The 22,395-nt window shown below is 42.4% G+C and overlaps 1 pseudogene; it reads right to left on the reverse strand.

Annotated features, from left to right (window-relative positions):
• Positions 1–319: 319 nt before the first annotated feature.
• Positions 320–22,395, reverse strand: part of LOC115308803 — a 39,784-nt pseudogene continuing 17,708 nt past the window's right edge.

The following is a 22,395-nucleotide window of genomic DNA, read 5'->3' on the forward strand; positions in this document are numbered from 1 at the left end:
GCCAAAGCCGCAATTTGAGGTATTTCAGCTTTGAAACCACGCAAAAGCCATGCAAAACGGCAGTGCTATGAAGCTGTCGTGCGTCAGTTTCAATTAGAGTAACCCTATGGCGCTGCGTGCCCGCGCCGGAGCAGAAACGGTCGAGGCGCCCACTGATCCTCTTGGCACCTCAGCCGTTCCTGCTCCGGCGCGGGCACACAGCGCCGAAAGGATCAGAAGCAGCCTCGGTGCCGAGAAAATCAGAAGCAGCTGCGGCATGAAGAACGGAATTCATGCTTTTGCATTCAAAACTCGTAAGTGCTTAGGTGTATTTCGAGCCTTTTTACAAGATAATCAAATATGTAGCATTTATTTCATCAGCACAATGAGAGAGTTGATTGGTGCAACTCCAGCCACCATAAACATAAGAAAAATTGCATAGATCAAAAGAAACTATATTCTGCAGAGCAAAAACAACCAGAAACAAGGAGTTTGGATATTATACATCATTTTCGCATTACTGTGACCTTCCACATCCAGATAAACCATATCCTCAGAGATATCAAGATATCACATCTGCACTTTATTGTAGCCATCTATCGATAGCATTGTGCATCATATACTATAGACAGTGTCACCCAAAAAATAGCTTACTATAAGACAAATCTTCATTGAAGGTACTTCCACAAATGTTAAGAAAAGGAAATATGTCGCACTAAAAGTTTTTGAAGTATCAGAATCCGCCATCTATCAATAACATGTTCATCATTTACTATAACCCTAAAGTAGCTTGCTATAAGACAGGTCTTCATTGAACATACGGGACTTCCATAAATGTTAAGGAATAAAATATGTCGCACTTAAATTTCGCAAAGTATCAGAATCCAATCAGCCAAAGAATCCAGAGAAAGAAGCCAACCACACTCGACCAAAATCCCTTGATGCTGTCTATCCTTTGCCTTAATTCGGGGTCAGAGTTCATGAAGTTGTTCACAATATTCCTCTTGAGGTCCTGCTGCCAGAACTTTGGCTTTCCGTCCCCGAGCTGAAGAAGGCACATGTCCATGATCTGAAAAGTCGGACAACGGTTATTGCACTTATTGCGCATTCATCGAGCCAACACCACGCCCATCTGACAGTGTATCGGCGAGTCTTGCTACAGATTTGATAACTGCAATTCTGCAGGGCTGAAAAATCCTGGTGGCTGTTGGAGGAATTACTATTGGGTTCCCCAAAGTATCCCAATAAATTCCTTAAGCTGTTCCTGCCCCTAGGTGCACATTTCTGCAGTTTCAGCACTATTTCAGCAGATCTGAGCCCTCCACTGATGTATAGCTATGAGCCAAACAATCCGTGGTACTATGTGGATTATTGTTTGCAAGGTATGTGGGCTTCTCAACTGCCTTACTGCATCAATGCTGAGACTGGAAGCCTCGGCTATGAATATAAATTGAGATGAGTGTTCATCAACATAAAAAAAAGGTTTTGAGAACCATTGTCCTAGATGTAAGTAGGGCCCTTCATTGTCAAGTGTTATATTTTCCAAGAATGGGGGGAAAGGGGGGTAAAAATCTGGTGGTATTTTTTATGCTCGGAAGTGGGGAAGCATAGGGATTCTCTAGAAACTATTACGGAACTCTCTGCATTATATATAAAGATCAACAACTATAATTTGCAAAAAGTATTGATTGGTTTTAGGTCATGGAAGGTTTGATTTACACAAACAAGTCATTAATGTGCAAATAATCGGATTAAAACATGGCACAAGAGCCCATTTGGTCAATTCGATTTTCAGCAAATTTTTTTTGACAAACATAAGTGTCTGTATGAGCAGAATTTGTCCCGATAAAGCTATAGAGTCTTCAGACGTATCCTAACCGAGAGAATGGTTTCTCAGTATCAAAGCTTTCATTGGCAAAGCTTAGCAAGGTCAGCGTGGCATTCGGTAGTCTGGGATGGCGCTTCTGTCATGCGTGCTTTCAACAAGTTCCATTAATGATCTCCACATTTCTACATCGCCAAAAACACTAAAATCATAAAATTTTTGTTCCAAATTCAATAAAAGATCGGGGTGTAAATACAGAAAAATATCAGGTTTTACCCGAAAACAAAGGGCCCATGGTACTGTGACAGTGCAGAGTCGAATGAGAAAGTGAGGAGTAAGTGAGAGAAGAGCAAGAACGCTCACAAAAGAACGTAGAGTAAACTCGGTTCCGAACTTGTCGGCAGAGAGCAGGATTATCTGCTTGGCCCGTCTCAGGGGCTCTCCGACGACACGTGTGAATGCGGCCACATTCTCGGTTCTGCGTTGCGTCTCCACGGACCTCAGTTTTTCCTGAAATTGGCCCGCAACAAATATTTAGCACAGACACCAAATGATTTTTCTTGGGCAACATTATAGACCATTTCACTAAAAAGAACAGAGAGGAAAACAGGCTTCTTTCCTCTTATCCGGCGCATTGTCTGCTTCATAGACTGGGCGGTACCAAACATCCAGTTGGTGTGCAAACGCTGTTGAAAATCACGTCATTTCTGCAATATTAGGCGCAAATGTGCGGATTTAGATGTGCAAGTTAATGTAAAATGTTACTATATCCAATAAAGTGACCGATTGGGCACAATCCTGATGTCACCTGTTGCGCAAATAAAAAAAGAAAAGTAAATGTAACCCTGTAAACAGTGTGATTGGTTTGTCATCTCTCGCAAAAAATTCATGCAGTTGCAGTAGCTTTATGCAAGATTGTTCGCACTGATTAGGGTCTTTAGCAACTATGTGTGATAAGTCTATACCCATTTTCACCTCAAAAACCGTAGTAAAAAAAGACGGGATACTCGTGGAGCAGTACTAATTTCCCCCTTTATGTTGATAATCAAGATATATGCGGGTGAATATTAGATTAGATATACTATGTTATCTTATCAAGACATATATGATCCAAATGCCAAAAGCATAGCTTTTTCCTCCAACAGCCGAATCTTGTAAGAACTAATTCGTGCCGCGTATGAACAATGTGCAAAACTTGCTTGTTTCTTGAGATGAAAACAAGTATAGATGAAAAAAAAAAAGCAAAACAGGTTTTTTAATATAAATAGCAGCACATTTTTTTTTTTTTTTTGGTACGGGTTTACACAAATTGCCTGTTAGCCTTGGATATGAAGACCTTATTGGGCTTACATTATCGCAGATGTTTGTAGTGGTCTCTATGTAACCAAAATACCCAACTTTATGTGATGTTTACGCATAGGCGGCACTCAGGAAATGGCTAATGAGTGCACAATTGACTTCAATACACAGTACACAGCAATGTTTGTGCAAGGTTGTGTATTGCAATTCATAAAAAAGTAAAAACAGCTACCCTTGACGCGAAGGTGCTTTCTTGGCTAACAAAATTATTTTACATATGGCTGGGAACATGGAAGGAAAACAAATCTGGGTTTTAATGTTTCTGAGCCCAGAGTAGGAAAAATTGTATGTTTGCGTGGCTTTTCACAAAAACCAAGCAAGACTCTTTTAAACTCAGAACTGTATAATCAGGATTCTATTGTCTGCTGATGCGAGAGATACAGCAGTTGAGGGTTGTACTGATGGTGAAAGCGATTACTATTGAAGTAACCAAACGAAAGTATGCTAGCCTATTGTTTACTTAAATAAGACAATAGAGCACAACAGATTGCTCCTCGAGTAGGCGTAAGTGCTCTAGAGATGCGAACCACTTCACAATGGCAGCAGTGAGTAAGTGTTAAATGTTTGTACAACCCACGGGTACTGCCCAAACATAGAAAGCGGCCGGTTTGTCGTTCGCTACCAGGATTGGTTGGGTGCACTCTCCCTCTTTTACGCCACTCAATTTGTTCAAATGCCTGGATGTAACAAAATGGTGCCACCCTGAGAGCACTCAGTAAAATGGTCTATATTCTGCAAAGTCGGTTACATTTCGTTAATATGTACACCTCTTTACTCCCAAGAAAATTGTCCATAATATCAGTCGTCTATAATAATGAGACAAAAATGCATGTATTTATGCAGTTCATCCCCGTAAATTTGATCTATATAGAGGGGTATCCATATTACAGGGCCAATATTAATGGGGCCCATATTAACAAGACATGACTATATAAGCAAAAATCTGATTTCATAGTTATGCAAAAGACTGCATGGCATATACTAATAACATACTTTTATTACGTAGATGACTCTGGCCGGCCACTTCCGCCAGCCACTTGCATTATTGGAGGTTTTAAAATTTGACATTTTAAATTTCATAAAAAGAACATGATGTAGTGGTAATTTCCCAGGAGCTTACTCGGAGAGGTCTTAGAAATCTTTGAATAAAAATAATTAGCCATGAAAAGTTTAGCACAATTAATTTGTTATTTATTAAGAAAGTTCTGCTCAAAAGTACTCGAGCAGTGTCGACGGTCACTAAATTAATTGTCAGAAGGAAGCTTTGAAGCATCTACTTTCATTTCCTGCATCCTGACAATTTGGAAGCAATTTGGATATGCACCTAAAGTTTTTAATCCTCCATGAACTGCACCTGCGTGCTGCACTTGGCACGGCTGGTGAGCAGTTGTGCCTTTCACGGGATTAAGCCTTGTCTGTTATTCAAGCGGCTCTGCTAGCTATACAGGGTATTTTTTATAGCCTTTACAGACTTTACAAAAAATTTGGGGGACGCGTAAGCTTCGCCTTTAAGAATGGAACGCAATAGCGTTATCGGGCCCTGTTTGCAAAGACTTTTCATATCAACCCGCACTTGTTCCCAAGCCGTGCAAGCGTGTTCGGTAGCGTTACATGTCATGTCACGTCACATGACATCATGTGTGATGTCGTGTCCCTTGACGCACAACGTGACACGTGGTTGTGATGTCATGACCCTATCAACCCACTAGATTTAGCGGAAAATTTCAGCTAAATTTGTCAGGTCTCTCTTAACATTTCCTTCCATTAGCTGTTAACTCCTCCTCCCCACCTAATGATGAACTTCTGGCCTCTGGCTATGACATACACATTAGTATTTTCTCTTTCGCAAGCCTTCTCTCTCTCTCTCTTCGGCTAAATATGGCAGGAAAATTTTCGGCTAAATTTGGCGAGAAATCTTTCCGCTAGGTTCGATGGGAAATTTTTCCGCTAAATTTGGTGGGAAATTTTCCTCTAAATTTAGCTGCAAATTTTCGCGCCAAATTTAGCGGGTTGACAGGGTCATGACATCACAGCCACGTGTGACGTCACACGTGGCAGTGCACACAGCATTATGGGATTTTATGGCCCCACCGACACCAACACCGGATTTTCTGCGGCACAAGCTTCTAGCTCTATGCGTTAAAGGTCGTAGAAGCTACGCTAATATTATGGTCTCTGCAGGCGAGTTATACAACCAAGGGGACATAAACGAAAATGTCGCAATAGGTTGGACAACTAACTACAATTTCTTCCTCAATTTTTCAATTAGAGGTAACAAACATATAAACATACAACTTGCTGAGTACCGTCGAAAACCACTAACTGGGTAAATTTTAGAAAGATTTGGAGTGCATGGTTGTGCACTAACGTTACAATTCGTGCAACCGGCTCAAGGCTGGCAGTGCAAAAGCACAAATGACAAGAACACATCAGTATTATCCACATTTTTGCACTGCGAACCGTGTACCTATTGCACGAGTGGTGACTTCAGTGCCCCACCATGCCCCACATGCTCCAAATCTTTCTCATTTAATTGTTTAGTGGTTTTTAATGATGCTCAGCAAATTTCTATATTCCGTCTACCCATAAAGGGACACTAACACCCCCAAAATTGTTTTTTCTTTTTTTTTTGCCAGGCCATTTATTATGGTGTCAGAAGACTACCCAGTCAACATTTTGCTCCAACGTCACATTAAATTTTAATAAAGTAAAAAAATGCAACTGTTCGAAATTGAACTTGTACAGGAAGAAATATAGAGGAGAAAGTCACCAAATGTCACATAACTATTGCAACCTTTTTTTTTTTTTTTCAATGTATGTGCAGTTTTTTAGAAGCCACAAAAAATTGTCATCATATTTTTCTTTCAATTTTAATATTGAATATGTGCCTTCGATGACCAAGACTAATTATTTTTGGTAATTGTGTCTAAATCATAGAAAACGGCACGTGACCACGGAAAAAAGAGTGAGCGTGACTTAAACCGGCAAATTCTTGATCGGCGGTTTTTGGGCAGAAAAGAAAATGAATTTCAAGCCACAAATTGTGTTCTGGGTAGTTGGGCTCTCAAATGTCATGTAGAAATAAAAACATTGGCGGGCATAAATACCCCGTCAGTGTCCCTTTAAGGCGAGACCAGGGGCTCTGCCTATAGCACAAGCTTCCTGCCCTTGCTAACACAAGTGTGAACGTGTAGGCACGCGCAACCAAAGCACAGCAAAAGCCAGCGAGCTTGCGCTGAAGGCACAGCTTCTACTCTCGGCTTAAGGGTGAATGGAGTACATCTGGAACAATATATTTATTTTCACCGATTACAACAAATTTTAGTTAATTGTCTGACTTATCGTGACAATTAGCCGCTAGATATGTCCTGTGGTGTCACACACCTCCTTGGGTGCAGCGCTCACGGGGGTGCAGCGCTCACGGGGGTGCAGTTGGGCAGTGAAAGAGGGGGGTGTTGCGGTCGGCCACGAGAGGGGGGGAGGGTGTCGCGGCGGGCACCCCAGGTACCGCCGACCCTAGTGACACCACTGAATATGCCCCCCTGGCCGTACAACTCACCTGCACGAACCACATTATTGTAGCTTTCATGGCTTTTTTTTTTAATTTGTGAGGCTTGAATAAAGCACCACGTAATTCATGCACAAGATGGTTGCACAACAGAGGCAGTAGTGTCTTGCTTCAACATACCGTAAAATACCAGGCAAGTGCCCACTCAAAATTTAGAAACAATTGCAAGAAACTGGGGGATGGGCGCTTTTCTGGTCAATCTCTTCATCAGCAGGCATGGATAACGTAAATGCAAAAATTCTAAAAAACACGAAAGACTTGGTGAGCGTGATATTAGCTAAAATATTTTCGCAATCTCTTTCTAGTAGTCTTCTGCCTGATGACTGGAAAGTGGCAAAGATTGTCCCGATTTTCAAAAATGGTGACAAATACTCCCTATTTAACTATCGACCCATCTCCCTAACAAGCGTATCATGCAAACTAATGGAGCATATCATCTACACTAACATCATTCAATTTCTGTCAGACAACTGTTTCATCAACCCATCCCAGCACGGCTTTCGAAAAGATTTTTCATGTGAAACTCAACTTGCATCGTTTACTCATGACATACATGTTAACCTTGATTCAAACATTCAGACTGACGCTATCTTCCTGGACTTTGCCAAAGCGTTTGATAAGGTTCCTCATAGACGACTCATATACAAGCTTTCTAAACTCAACTTAGATTCCTCGATTCTGAACTGGATCATTAACTTTTTAACTAACAGACAGCAACTTGTTACCGCTAACCAGTCATCATCTTTTTTTGCTCCAGTCATTTCCGGTGTTCCTCAAGGATCGGTCCTCGGACCCCTTCTATTTTTAATTTACATTAATGACATGCCTATATCAATAACATCGCATGTTCGTCTTTTCGCTGACGACTGTGTCATCTATCGCCAAGTGACTAACCCATCAGATCACGTACTCATCCAAGATGACCTCAACCGCATCCAAGCATGGTGCAACACATGGCAGATGTGTCTCAACGTCAATAAGTGCAAGCTTGTGTCGTTTACACATCGCTCTAAATCCTCTATCTTTTCCTACTCCCTTAACAGCGTTCCTTTGGAAAAAACTAATTCTTACAAGTATCTCAGAGTTCATCTTACATCTGATCTTTCTTGGGCTACTCATATCAGTCACACCATATCTTCTGCTAATCGCTCTCTAGGTTTTTTAAGGCGCAATTTGAAACTGGCCCCTCCTCACATAAAACAACTTGCCTACTCATCCCTTATCCGCCCTAAACTGGAATACGCATCTGCTATCTGGGATCCGCACCAAGCCTACCTCATCAATAACATTGAATCAGTTCAGCGTCGAGCATTACGTTTTATTTACTCAGATTATTCTTCTTTTACTAGCGTCACATCTCTTCGAACCCGTGCCAATCTCCCCCTCCTCTCTGAACGCCGCCGTTTAGCTAGTTTATCTCTTTTTCAAAAATTTTTTTACAGCCCGTGCCTCCGATTATCATACATCGTTCTTTCTGTACGCCTCAACCGTCGCACGGGTCACAATCTTGATGTACAGCGTCCAAAAGCAAGAACCACCACATTTCAGAACTCATTTTTTTCACGTACAGCCTCCGATTGGAACGGGCTCTCCCAGAACATTGTAACTACTCATGACTCATTAGAATTTAAAGAATTAATACGTGCAATCGCGTTCTAGGTATTTTTAGTTTTCTTGTTTGTTTTTTGTTTTTGTTTGCATACTAATTGTCTTGACGATTTTGTTTTATTTTATATGCATAATTTGCTTTTGTGACATTGTACCCTTTTGTTGATGTTTATTGCATGCCACCCCTTATGTAATACCCCCTACGGGGGTCCTTAAGGTATATAAATAAATAAATAAAAAATTTATGTATAAATGTCCTGTGCATATTTTCTCAGATCTTACAAATTTGATTTTAGACTTCTTTCAGTTGCACAGGTTCAACTGCTGCATACACATACCAGCAGCTCTTGTGAAGACTTTTTGTACTCGGGCGAAGTCTGGAAGGCACCCAGGGAGCGTCTGAACTCTGCGTGCGAGGTACGGGCCTCTTGTAGGAGCCTAAGCAAAGCATAAACATGCAAAATGTAAACTTGCATGAATGAAAATTAAAACACATCTTGAAAAGATTTTTTAAATAGACTCGACCTAGAACCATAAATAGGGAGTTTTAGAATAACATAGGCAATTTTAGTGCACACTAGCTCTAAATTTAGAGCTTGCGTCGGCTCATGCTACGCAAGGAAGTGTTAAAAGTGTTTCCCCATTGTGACCCCAAAACCTAAGCATCTCACACTTGTAGTGCCACAAAGGTACAGCAAAACGTTTTATTTCACGCACAAAATGCTGTAACTTGAGAAAGAAATAAAGCTTTCTTCTCAGAAAGTAACATGTATTATTGTTTACAAATATGAGAGTGCAATGCGAGCGGTCAACTGCGTCTCGCGTACTCACCTTCGCGCAGCTATGCCAAGAACCATTTTTCATGTCGCAAACAACAAGTTGCAAGTAATCGCTGGCCACCTTGCTGGGTCTTCCAAACCATTTGTGACGTGCGCCTCCCGTATTTTTGACGCCAACGCCAAATTCAGTTGAATTTGGCATTGCCGTCATTGGCAATACTAATTTGTCCCACGACAAAAGTCGCACACAAGTGTGGCTTCGATAAACGTCGATACCTTAAACTCAATAAACTGACGGAGGTAGCCACAAGGAAGCTCGTAATCATCCCATCAATCTATCCCGCGGCCGCGCGAGGTGGAGTGGTTAAGGATGTAACAGAGAAGTTTCAACTGCCCCTCTTCCCTATTTTATACAACCTTTACGGTCCATAGCTTTCACTGTTACCCCCAGAAACATACCCTCTCCTTTCTCTAAATCCCAAATCCCATGGCCCGAACTGGAAACCAAAAGAGTGGCTTTTGTCCCGACTTGAATGGTACGATGACCTGTTTCCCTGAACCAACCTTGACGAGACAAGCCGTAAGACCCCCTTTTGACAACAGTCCGAGGCTTGAAAGATAATTATGGTGTCATTTTCCCAGGACCATTGATCCTGCGCTACTCAAATTGTAAAAAAAGAAATATATATACGTACGTTAATTTTTTTTTTCTCTGTGTGTATATGTGTGTGTGTGTGTGTGTGGGGGGGGGTGGGGGGGGGTGGCATGGGCACATAACAATCTGGAGTTTATCGGATAAATCCGAATTGACAAAAATTTTACCAGCGGATGTTTTTCGGATTTATCCGAAAACCTGCAGCCCTATATATAATCAATATCTTGTTTGACATTTACATTTTTGAAAAGAAAATTCCTTTAGCTACATCTTGGTATGCTTCAGTACACTTAGTAGCCAAATTTGCAGCTAAACAATTTTTTCTACTGGGGCCACCTCATAACAGCCTTTTTTCATATGTTAAGGAAAGAGTTGGTTTCTGCTGTTTCTACCATGCACCCATACCAACTAGCCCAACTTCCCTTTCTCCTCCCACAGCTTGGCTGCAGAGAGATTCTGCCCTGAGCACTCTTTCTGTCACGTGTTGACATGGCAGGGCTAATTCGTTGTAGCATTCGTCTGGCTACATAGAACTTTGCAGAAAACAAACTTAAATTATGTTCAAAGCAATGCCGTCGGCAGCATTACCCAAACAAGATGACATAGAACAGTCCACATTTGTGAGGCGTTGCCAATGATCTCGCTTTGGATGAGGAAACTGACTTCATGGATACGGACTCTCCAAGCTTCTCCCAAAAGCCCTGAGCACTGTGTCACAAGGGCATGACCTGTGCCACATGCCAGATGCAAAATTGCTCAGCCTGGTATTACTCTGTGAATATTAATAAAGTAATGAGATGGGAGCCACGTCAAACATTAAATGGTTCTGTTCCATGACATGCAAAATGTTAGCTCATACTACTTGTTCCACAACACCGGTTGATTCACATCCCTTTTCGAGACGGGAATACGAGCATCAATATTGAAAAACTCAAACAGACTCATTTTCTTTCCATATTAAAATGTATGAAGAACTCTATACTTTCATTGTTCGAACTGATTACACAGAATTTGATAGATACGTTTTGCATTCGATTGATGATTGGTGAAGTTACTGAAACAATTCGCCAGAATGGTAAAATAGAAAAAGAAATGGAGGTTTTATTAGATAATATAAAGATCTTAGTTGAGGAAAAATGCTTGCTACAGATTTTGTGTACTAAAACATGTGCGCAAAGCAGCTATCAGTGTTGACAAAAAATGACTGCTGAAAAGCAAGTCATTTTTTGTCTTGACTTTGACCAAGTCAGAGTCAAGACAATCCATAACTGCCGATCATTTCTGATACTACAAAGAACTCTTTACCCGAAATACATGATAACTTTGTGCCTGCATGACACCATCGATACACTATTGATATTATCACCCGAGACAAAAAAATATTGTTTTAAGACTACACAACACTCCACAATGACATGCATTTTATCCCTCTACTAGACCTAGAAGATTATTCGCAACTCCAAAGCGGTAGTTCAAAGGTGGCGAAAGAGATGGGGATAGACTACCCAGGATTTCCCGTGCGCTAAAAATGATTTGTCTGCAAATGTGAAGCGGTTAGGGAGGGATCATATTACAGGTGACGGAGATGCTGATGTACGCTAGGAAAATGAGCATGCTGATATTTAGAAGTTGCAGAAACCTCAACTTGTGAAGCACTATGGTGGGTGAGCGCATTTTAGGCCACGTCCCTGTTTGTGGCAGAATATTTTCGAGGGTGATGAAGATATTATGTTTGCACTTTGCCTGGCCATTAGTGCTCCAAAAAGTGACCCGCGCATGCACGGTGACCATCGAGCTTCGGAAGAACAGCGTTCACAGTATTGCTGTCTTTGTGTCACAGGCTCGCAACTCGCTGCTCACCGTCTTGGTTTTAGTGTATTGCAACATGTAATCAAACTGCTCTATGGTTATTGATACAAAAGTTTGTTACCGCGGGCTACCGTACGGTGTAGCATTACAACCGGAAGCGTCTTTGAAGCACAATTTTCAGCGTGCGCCAGGAGCGTTGCCGTGCCGGTAACCTGCAGTAACGCTATGCCTGCCTTTTAACATAATCGGCGTGTTTAGGGGTTATATTTATGACTCTGTCAAAAATAAATATTTTAATATACCATACATTTTTTGTGCCTGATATTTGCAACGTTGCGGCCCCTCTCACCAAAAGTGACCGTTCTAAGCTCTCATTCCGAACGGCTGTCTAACACAGATGCGCTTAAAATGCTTCGAGCATTTCTTCATTTTCTTTGTAATTACCTAAAAGCAAGTACGGGTATTCTGTCTTTTGAAAGTGCTCAGAGTAAATGTGCATGTTCCTTGTAATAACCTTAAAACGCAAACCCATTCACGATGTGTATAGCTCGACATACTGTTCGGCGATGAGTTTTCTCCTACTTATGGCAAACAGTAGGTTTTTTTTGCCTTTTAAAATAAATCAACGCAACTGCATTTTACTTGACTGCGGCAGGCTAAAGATACCTCTAGTAATGCACTCATTACAAATTATCATGTAGGAAAATTAACTGCTCAACGTATTGAGAAAGTAAGCGCTCCCTACGCGCCGTGACAACATTTCCACCAGTAGAATGACCCTTTCACTCGGGAAACCTGTGAAATTTCACTAAAGTTCGAATGAGTTCGACTTACGGACAGTGTTGGCCAGGTGCTACACAAATATTTCAAATTTTGGGAAACAAATAACTTAAAAAGTACTCTATTTTATATTTCATAAAATGGTTAATGTTTACACAATATAAAGGTGAAAATATGCACTTTTAACGCTTTCATTAGTTATTAATGAGAATCAGTGATGCCAATAAACCGAACAAATATTGCACTTTCCCTCCGCCAGGCAGAGTCAACTAGCTTTTTTTTTTTATTTATGTTTGTGCATGCGCACAAAAGTTGAACTTCACTCGAACCTTTGTCAAACATCACGTTGAAAGTTCGAAAAAGTCTAACTTGGTCGGCTCGAACCTGGGCAGGTTCCTGACATCCATAGTTTTGACAGCGCGGAAGTGGCAGGAGTTGTTGTCAATGGCGATGCAATGTTTTGCTCGCACCTAGCTTTTTTTTCTTAATTTCCAAACATTTTTTTTACATAACACTCTCGAGATTTATTTTATATTTATATTTCACTCTCGAGGCTCATTGTACTGTATCAATTTATAAAATGCGCAATTACATCACATATTGCTATAAAAATGCCCCACAACAAAGGGCTTGGCGAAGAAAGAAACGAAACTAATCCTGTCTTGCTGCCATCGGACAGATAGAAACAAAGCAGACCGAAAACGCATGCATGATACGCCTTTCTCAGTGAATAAACATTATCATAGGGTAATGCATGGCAGGCAGATTATTCGTTACTCGAAAATTCACAGTGTGTGCAAATATTCGCTGTTTTTCCCGAATATTGCGGAATATTCGGGAACTTCCGAATATGCAATTTCCGAATCGAATATGTTTCGAATAAGGAAAATATTCGATTTGTATACAAAATTTCGAATATTCGCACACCCCTAGAAATTATACATCCCTGTCCTTCGTGCAACGCTGTTGCAAGGCAGAGCACAAAAATCCCTATTTTAACACGCTCACTTTTTTTCGTTTAAAGACCGACAACCAAATCGCACTTTCCACTTTTCCCCTGCTTCCTCCTCTCCCCCCTTCTACCCTGTCCACCCTGGCCTGTTTCCTCCTTCCCCACGGTTAGGAGGATCTTCTTATTTGCAGAATCTCGGGTCTGGTCGTCGGCCTTTAAACGGCTTCATGCGCCAAGGCCAACAGCCCCTGCCACCGTTTCCGCGCCGCTGCCGCCACTGCTGTCCCCGCTCCCCCGATCTCCGTCCACTTTCCTGATCTCCGTCCGCGAGAGGGCGAGCGGTGCGCTGGAGTTGCGAATAGTCGGAGCGGAGCAAACGCTGGGGAGGAGATGACCTCCTCTCCAGCATTCGCTCTGCTGAAGTGGAAAGAGGTGGGAGGAGTTTCCCTTGAACTACCACAAGCAATGTACTGGTGGAGGTACCTTAGATCAAGGTCAGCATCATTCACTGGTAAGGACAGATGCTGCGGTCCAGTTCTCTCAGCAAACCTTTCCACGAGTTTCCTTGTCTGAAAGAAATGACAACAGGCACATTGTAGAGTGGACTTGTGATGCACGACTGAACTAAGTAATGAATTCAATGCCCCATTTCTCTTAAAGATATGCAGGAAAATTCTGGACATGCATAGACAGAAAGTCAAACGCTATACAAAAAACAAGACTTACAGTATCAGCCATGAGTTTTGAGATGAATTGATCATTCTCTTTTCTAAGGTCTTCCATTCGACGGTTTATAACATCCTGAGTGCAAAGAAGAAAAGAACAGTTAGGTCTTGGAATACATACTCCAAAGCACCATACCAAAAAAATCCCAAGCAAATGCCCAGCCTAGAGAGATTGCCCAGCCGATTGTTTTGGCTAAATATCCATAAAATAAAAGATGCCTGAACAGCGTCCACCAGTTGCCGTGCCTCCATTAAAGAAAGACAAGGCAACAAGAAGGCAAAAAACTCGGTCCAATGATGTTTGTTTGACCAGAAATTATATATTAGCTACAGAGCTTGGGATGTACAAAGCTGAAAACCACAAACACATAGGCACATGCAAAAAAAGACTGCATTAAAATGCATACTACTATATACATCAAATGAGAGCAAGGAAAAATGACTGGATTTCTAGCATTTTCGCGAGCCTTATTCTGGATGCACAGTGCAAGTCCCCCCCCACCTCCCCTTCCTCCTCACTGAACTTTCCCAGATTGCTCAAAATGCATTCCAGCTTGGTAGCTGTTGCCACAAAGCCATAAACCAATGGTAACAGCAGGTTTGTGTTCAAGCACTCGGCTCTGCTGCAAAATGTACCGCTCATAAAAACTCACCTTCAGCAGTGCTTCATGAAGACCATACTTCTTTTCGCTTGAGAACCTCTTGCATTCTGAATTGAAAACCTATAAAGTCATGGTACAACTCAAATCGGCACAATTGTCGAAAGACATTAAATGAGATAGAACACCAAGAAAATGGTAAGGGCTCTCAAAATAAGACACTAACCTTCCCAAGACTAAACTGAAGCTGTGCCTCTTTGTTAGCATGGCCTAAACTCGAGTTGTGACACAAACATGGCATCTATAACAAAAACAAGCATGTACCTGAAAAGCAGCGTCCATCCCTTCTTTTGCTGCTCTCGTCAGTTGCTGATCAGTTAGAGCTTCTGATACGACAGCTTTAGATGAGCAGGTATCTAAGATATGAAAGGAGAATACACAATCCATTTTTATTCAAACGTGCAGCATTTCAGTCACATCTCACTCATTAAAAAAATAAGTGGCATTCTCTCACCAGACGCTGCAGCCACAGCTTTCTCAAAGACAGCTTCCAAGAAAAGCTCATTCTGGAGTTGGGTGGCATCGATCAAATGCGCAAGTGATTGCTGTGATTCACCCCAAAAAAGTCAGAAGGGAAATTGGGATGAAAAAAAAAAGAATATAAAACAGCACTAGAGCAGAAGCCCACACAAATTACAGATCATAACACAAAAAATGTTACAACGGAAAGGGGCATCAGTACATGGTGTAGGGAGTTTTTTTTTAACATTTTGTCCGGTTAACCATTGTTGGGGTATATGAAGCAGTTGTTACTCATGCCAGTGCAGCATAAAAGTAAAATCGGGCAACAATGGAGCCAACAAAGCAAACACAGGCATTACTGGTGCATAAACAACTTCTTTTACACTATGTAAAAGAAAATAAAAACTTGCCACAAATACCAGTGTATGTAACACACCTTTACATGTTAGACATTAACCTTTCTGGAACTAGCAACTTAAGTGTTCCTTGCAACAGGTTAGCGCTACAATTTCCTACATTTAGGATCCACTTTATCGACTTGCTCAAAAACGGCACAGCAGAAGCTATGGTCACCGAAAGGGTGAGAACGGCAGGGCGAGAACCGCGGTTGTCCCGTCTCCAGCGCGAGCACCCTACATTTGACAGCGGCGTCTCAAGAACCTAGAGCGTGTGCGTGCAGCCAATGCATGGCAAAAGGTAACAAGCGAGTGCTGGACGTTGGGTGTTCCAAAGAGATGCCCTGTCGTTCTCACCCCAACAATATAAGGAAGGCATGGGAAGGTAGCAACCACTGCTATCTGGACAGGCTTTGTTATTATGCTGCACAATTTCCACCCAGTTTCTTGCCCCCGCAGGTCGTACATGCGGGTCTACGTTATTAACTCGAAGGTGTGCTACGAGCCATCACTGTAAAGACCCTCCAGCAGATGTCTTGTTTTGCATCGAAGCACGATTGAGCATTCATATGAGAACAGCAGCACCAAAGCAGGAGCAAACCTTGAGTGATCTGGTGTATGTCTTCTTGTCCCCTTCCTCAAGAACACTATCCAGTTCCTTGGCAAAGTCCGTGACTAGACTCTCGGCATAGGCACCGAGGTCTCGCTCAAGTATGGCAGAGTTGATGGGGAGGGCAATGCCCCTGGCATGACCTTCAGCAGTGAGCTACACAATGCGTGGACATGTAAAAAATTAAAAAAAAAAAAGTAAAGGAAGGAACGAGTGGGAGGTTACCTCAATACACAGGGTCAATTATTCTGGAGAGGCAATACTGACCAAATATTTCTGTTCCTGGTTGGAGCAGAAGAGCCGAACCTTCTTGGAGTTCAAGTGTCGCTGCCTGGCATGAAGTCTTTCCAGGTTCTTTCCTTGCTGAGTGCTTGCCGACTCGAGGGCATCTGACAACCTGGAGATGCAGCAGTTTGATACTACCATGAACCTTGGCATCAGGTTGCCTCTGTACACTACTCTAGGCTAGACAAAAAGGGTTCTCCATTCAAAACTAGAAAGGTAAAACTAAACAGAAAGGAGGACTGTACTGCCAACACCTGCCTGAGCACACCTCTAGAACCGCACGTGAAACTCGTAAATAAATTGGCACGGTTGAAAGGGGGTACTACAATCCCCAACAGAATGAAAGTGGCAGGGCGTGTCTTTCGAGTGCCTGGCCTCCAGCACGTGCGTGCTAGAGCTGCAAGAGACACCGAAGCGTTATCAAAGGAATGAAGCTCGTGTTGGAGAAGGGACGATCGAAACTCCCCTCTGCCGTCCTCACCCTGCCAGTGACCATAGAAAGAGGAAAACCCTGGACAGCTTCAGAAGAGCTGTATAAGCATCTCACTGAAGATGACACTAAGCAAAATAACAACTGCAGGTCTAAACGTTTTCATCAAAATTCTTCATTCTACAGCCAGTCGTGCTGGAAAAATCTACCTTTCACACAGACCTCCCCACAATCTTGGGGAAAAGCTAAAGTGATTTTTAGGAATCTTTTTAGTGGATGCATTTAGCAAAGGTGCCTCAGACAACACTGTCCAAGGCCTAATCTATACAGATAGTAATGTTTTGTCCCACAAATTAATCACAAAATGAATGAACCGTACTGACGACACCGCCTCAAAAGTAGGAAGGAATGCTTAAAAATAAACGCTATTAATCTTAAAAATTCTTTAATCAAGCAAAAATACAACAGTTTTAGGAAACCGAAAGAAACTTGTGCAGCATCCCTTTAAATTTGCCTTTTTACAGAGAGCTACACACGACTGTTCACAAAACAAGACCAACCAAGAAAAGTATAAAGTGTTTTACCCATGCAGCAACTGTGTAAGAAGAGTGAATGATTTCTTCTTTGCTTGAGCATGCCACTCCTAAGATCATGAAACAAATCAGGAAAAAAAAAGTAAATGATTACCATGCAGATTAAAATAAACAAAAAGAATTCCCACATAAAACTTGGAAAATGCACTTCCACAGTAAATGATTAAGTGCTGATTGTTTGGCAAATTGGCATTGTGAATTCGAAAACATGATTGCACTTTAGGACATGGACAGTGGAAGAATAGACAACACAAAACGCTAACTTTCAACTGTTTAATCAGAGAACATCGTGCATTCGCACTGCGCAACTGCAAAACCCTCAACCAATCCGACGCCCCGTCACTGATTGCATTGTACGCTATCTCTTTTTCTGCCAAGTCAATTGAGGCCACGCTGATGCCAGAACTTTTGATGATGTCAGCCTCAATTATTTCTCTGTCTTGTCTTTATGTTTGGCGAGAACAGTACATGTGGCATATAAATGTTTGCGCCCGCAGTCATGATGGGTGGTTCTCATTTGAACCCGTTCGCATTTCTACCTTCTCGTTTTTACCTTCTCATTTCAACCCAGCGCAAAACAACTTTCGCGTTTCTCCCTTTCTCATTTAAACCGTTCTGAAAACAAACTTTCAGGTTTTGACCCTTCTCAAAACGACTTTTCTCATTTTAACCTTTCTCATTTTAAATTTTCTCAAAACATACTTTCTGGTTTTGACCATTGTCAGAAAGACTTTTCTCATTTTAACCTCTCTCATTTCGAACCCAAATTAATCCAACATCATGATCTCGCAATCTTTCTGCCGTATTTATGGCGAATTCGGGTAATTAATTGCCTTCGAGCCCTTGCCTGTGGCACCGGCGACCAAAAACACGCCAGCGGCGCATCACGTGACCCTCTCCACCCGAATGCAAAACACAATGAACTGGCGTTTTTATTTGACTGGGTCGCGAGTGAGCTCTGTTAACTTCTTCTTCGATCATTCTATGGTACCATGAGCACGCTGCATACGCCAACAACATAAATTACGACTTTTGAGATGTGTGTAAACAGAAGCGGCTTCACGAAACTTTTAAAAATATTGACATTACCACAGTCCGTACAGCTGACAGAATATTAAAATATAAAATCAATGAAAGGGCAGATGTATAAATCAGTGTGGGTCTGCCCGCACGCGCGTCAAATTTCAATAAACTTCGTTTGGATTTTCGATTAACTGTTGCCACGGAGGCTTGCCAGCGTCGCTTTCCATATTCTGTTTACTGTTAGTAGAGAGTTTTTGTAGATCGTTCCCATGATTCCGATAACAATACCCGAAACTCCGCCACCGCCTCCCTTGCGCATGCATAGTGTCGTTATCGGGGCTATCGGAACGATCTACTAAAACTCTCTAGTACCTTTTTTGGAATACTCAGACTTCTCATTGCACCCACCCTCCGTGAAATTGTAATGCGTGTTCAAGTTTTAAACTGCATTACCATGCATACTTTTTTTTTCAGCGGTGTAATACCTTGTTATTACAGAGTTGTACAATAAAGTGATGTATGATGCAGTCCGTGTCTCAGAGCAAACATACCTTGCTCAGGCTGGATAAATTCTTCCAAATATGTTGACCTTCTTTGAAACATAAATTATCTTTCTCTTCGTTGTTTTTCCTATCTTGTCTCAGAGCACACAAGGGTGCCTGTCTCGATGGCTCCGTTTACCGCTCGAACCCTCTATCTGCCGCCTCAGCGAGCATTGTTTCGTTTGGTTCCCTAATCCGATTCGGATGTGACGATACCGGATACAGTCTGGCAGACAAGCTGCCCGACCTCTTGGAGCTCGGGAAAACTTCTGCTGGTAAATTGCCGGTACACGCCTGATAAGCGCAACCCGAAAAGCTTGCACCCGCCAGCCTTTGACCACGCGAACGCCCTTGCCGAAGATATAGGAAAACTTTTTCAGGGAAAATGACCATCCGAATTGGCCATTACAAGCAATAACACACGACCAGCACAATGATCCATCCGCTCCACACGACGACATCTTAATGACATACAGCGACAGAAGAGAAATGAAGTACCGAATCTGCGCTAGCACTTTTGAAACCCCGTTACCATGTGACCACGTAGCTACGTCAAGAGACTCGGGGTGGCACGCAGCCATAAGGAAAATTGTTTCATGTGCTATGCAAGAGATGGTGCCGCTTCGCTTCATCTTCAACCTTCATCCTCAACTGTTTTTCCTTCTTTCTATACCTCACTACAGTGTTCAAATGACCACGGGTTCAAATGAGAAAGGGTCGAAACGCGAAAGGTTAAAACGCGAAGGGTGTTTTGCGAATGGGTTCAGACGAGAAGGGTTCAAATGAGAATGGGTTCAAATGAGACGGGTATAAATAAGAAAGGGTCGAAACGCGAAAGGTTAAAACGAGAAGGGCGTTTTGCGAATGGGTTCAAACGAGAAGGGTTCAAATAAGAATGGGTTGTTTCGAGATACACCCGTCATGACGATGACACGAAAGATGGCCATTCCGAAATCTCTGATTGTGCTCTCTTAGTCTGTCATTAAAACACCTGCCTGGCTGGCCAACATATTTCTTTCCACATAACAGTGGAGTCTGATACACTACACCTTTCGCGCAAGCGACGAAGGGACTCCTGTGCTTCTTTAAGCTGCCTGCCGGTGCTTTGTGAAACGGGTCTGTCAATTTGCACATCTTGGCGAGCTTTTCAGGTGCAGATAAAAGAACTTTTGTGTTTAGAAGTTTTGCTATCTTTTTTAGGTTGTGCGCTGTTCTGGGCATGTATGGCACAACTGCCACCTTTTGTCTCTCCTTTTGGAGTGCATCTGAGCGTGTACTAACGGGTGTATCTCGAAACAACCCATTTTTATTTGAACCCTTCTCGTTTGAACCCATTCGCAAAACGCCCTTCTCGTTTTAACCTTTCGCGTTTCGACCCTTTCTTATTTATACCCGTCTCATTTGAACCCATTCTCATTTGAACCCTTCTCGTCTGAACCCATTCGCAAAACGCCCTTCGCGTTTTAACCTTTCGCGTTTCGGCCCTTTCTCATTTCAACTCGTTGTCATTTCAACACCGCAGTGAGGTATAGAAAGAAGGAAAAACAGTTGAAGGATGAAGGTTGAAGATGAAGCGAAGCGGCCCCATCTCTTGCATAGCACATGAAACAATTTTCCTTATGCCTGCGTGCCACCCCGAGCCTGTTGACGTAGCTACATGGTCACATGGTGACGTGGTTTCAAAAGTGCTAGCGCAGATTCGGTACTTCATTTCTCTTCTGTCGCTGTATGTCGTTAAGATGTCGTCGTGTGGAGCAAATGGATCATTGTGCTAGTCGTGTGTTATTGCTTGTAATGGCCAATTCGGGTGGTTATTTTCCCTGAAAAAAGGTTTTCCCATACCTTCGGCAGGGGCATTCGCGTGGTCAAAGGCTGACGGGTGCAAGCTTTTCGGGTTGCGCTTCTCAGGCGTGTACCTCCAATTTACCAGCAGTTTTCCCGAGCTCCAAGAGGTCGGGCAGCTTGTCTGCCAGACTGTATCCGGTATCGTCACATCCGAATCGGATTAGGGAACCAAACGAAACAATGCTCGCTGAGGCGGCAAATAGCGGGTTCGAGTGGCAAACGAAGCCATCGAGACAGGCACCCTTTCCTGCTCCGAGACAAGATAGGAAAAACAACGAAGAGAAAGATAATTTATGTTTCAAAGAAAGTCAACATTTTTGGAAGAATTTATCCAGCCTGAGCAAGGTATGTTTGCTCTGAGACACGGGCTGCATCACACATCACTTTATTTTACAACTCTGTAATAACAAGTTATTACACCGCTGAAAAAAAAGTATGCATAGTGATGCAGTTTGAAACTTGAACACGCATTACAATTTCAAGGAGGGTGGGTGCAATGAGAAGATTGAGGATTCCAAAAGAGGTACTAGAGAGTTTTAGTAGATCGTTCCGATACCCCCGATAACGATACTATGCATGCGCAAGGGAGGCGGTGGCGGAGTATCAGGTATCGTTATCGGAGTCATGGGAACGATCTACTAAAACTCGCTACTAACAGTAAAGAGAATATGGAAAGCGACGCTGGCAAGCCTCCGTGGCAACAGTTAATCGAAAATCCAAACGAAGTTTATTGAAATTTGACGCGCGTGCGGGCAGAACCACACTGATTTATACATCTGCCCTTTCATTGATTTTATATTTTAATATTCTGTCAGCTGTACAGACTGTGGTAATGCCAATATTTTTAAAAGTTTTGTGAAGCCGCTTCTGTTTACACACATCTCAAAGAGTCGTAATTTATGTTGTTGGCGTATGCAGCGTGCTCATGGTACCATAGAATGATCGAAGAAGTTAACAGAGCTCACTAGCGACCAAGTCAAATAAAAACGCCAGTTCATTGTGCTTTGCATTCGGCTGGAGAGGGTCACGTGATGCGCCGCTGGCGCGTTTTTGGCTGCCGGTGCTACAGGCAAGGGCTCAAAGGCAATTAATTACCCGAATTCGCCATAAATACCGCAGAAAGATTGCGAGATCATGATGTTGGATTAATTTGGGTTCGAAATGAGAGAGGTTAAAATGAGAAAAGTATTTCTGACAATGGTCAAAACCAGAAAGTATGTTTTGAGAAAATTTGAGATGAGAAAGGTTAAAATGAGAAAACTCGTTTTGAGAAGGGTCAAAACCCGAAAGTTTGTTTTGAGAACGGTTTAAATGAGAAAGGGAGAAACGCGAAAGTTGTTTTGCGCTGGGTTGATATGAGAAGGTAAAAACGAGAAGGTAGAAATGCGAACGGGTTCAAATGAGAACCATCCGTCCTAACACCCCTTCGCAGTTTCTTAAGGACACCTTCTGCTACAGATACAAGCACAGCCTTTGGAAAACCGGCACACAGCAAGCGCTCATACTGCTCAG

The sequence above is a fragment of the Ixodes scapularis genome, unplaced genomic scaffold (assembly GCF_016920785.2).
Source record: "Ixodes scapularis isolate PalLabHiFi unplaced genomic scaffold, ASM1692078v2 PGA_scaffold13__105_contigs__length_92229423, whole genome shotgun sequence".
NCBI lineage: Eukaryota > Metazoa > Arthropoda > Arachnida > Ixodida > Ixodidae > Ixodes > Ixodes scapularis.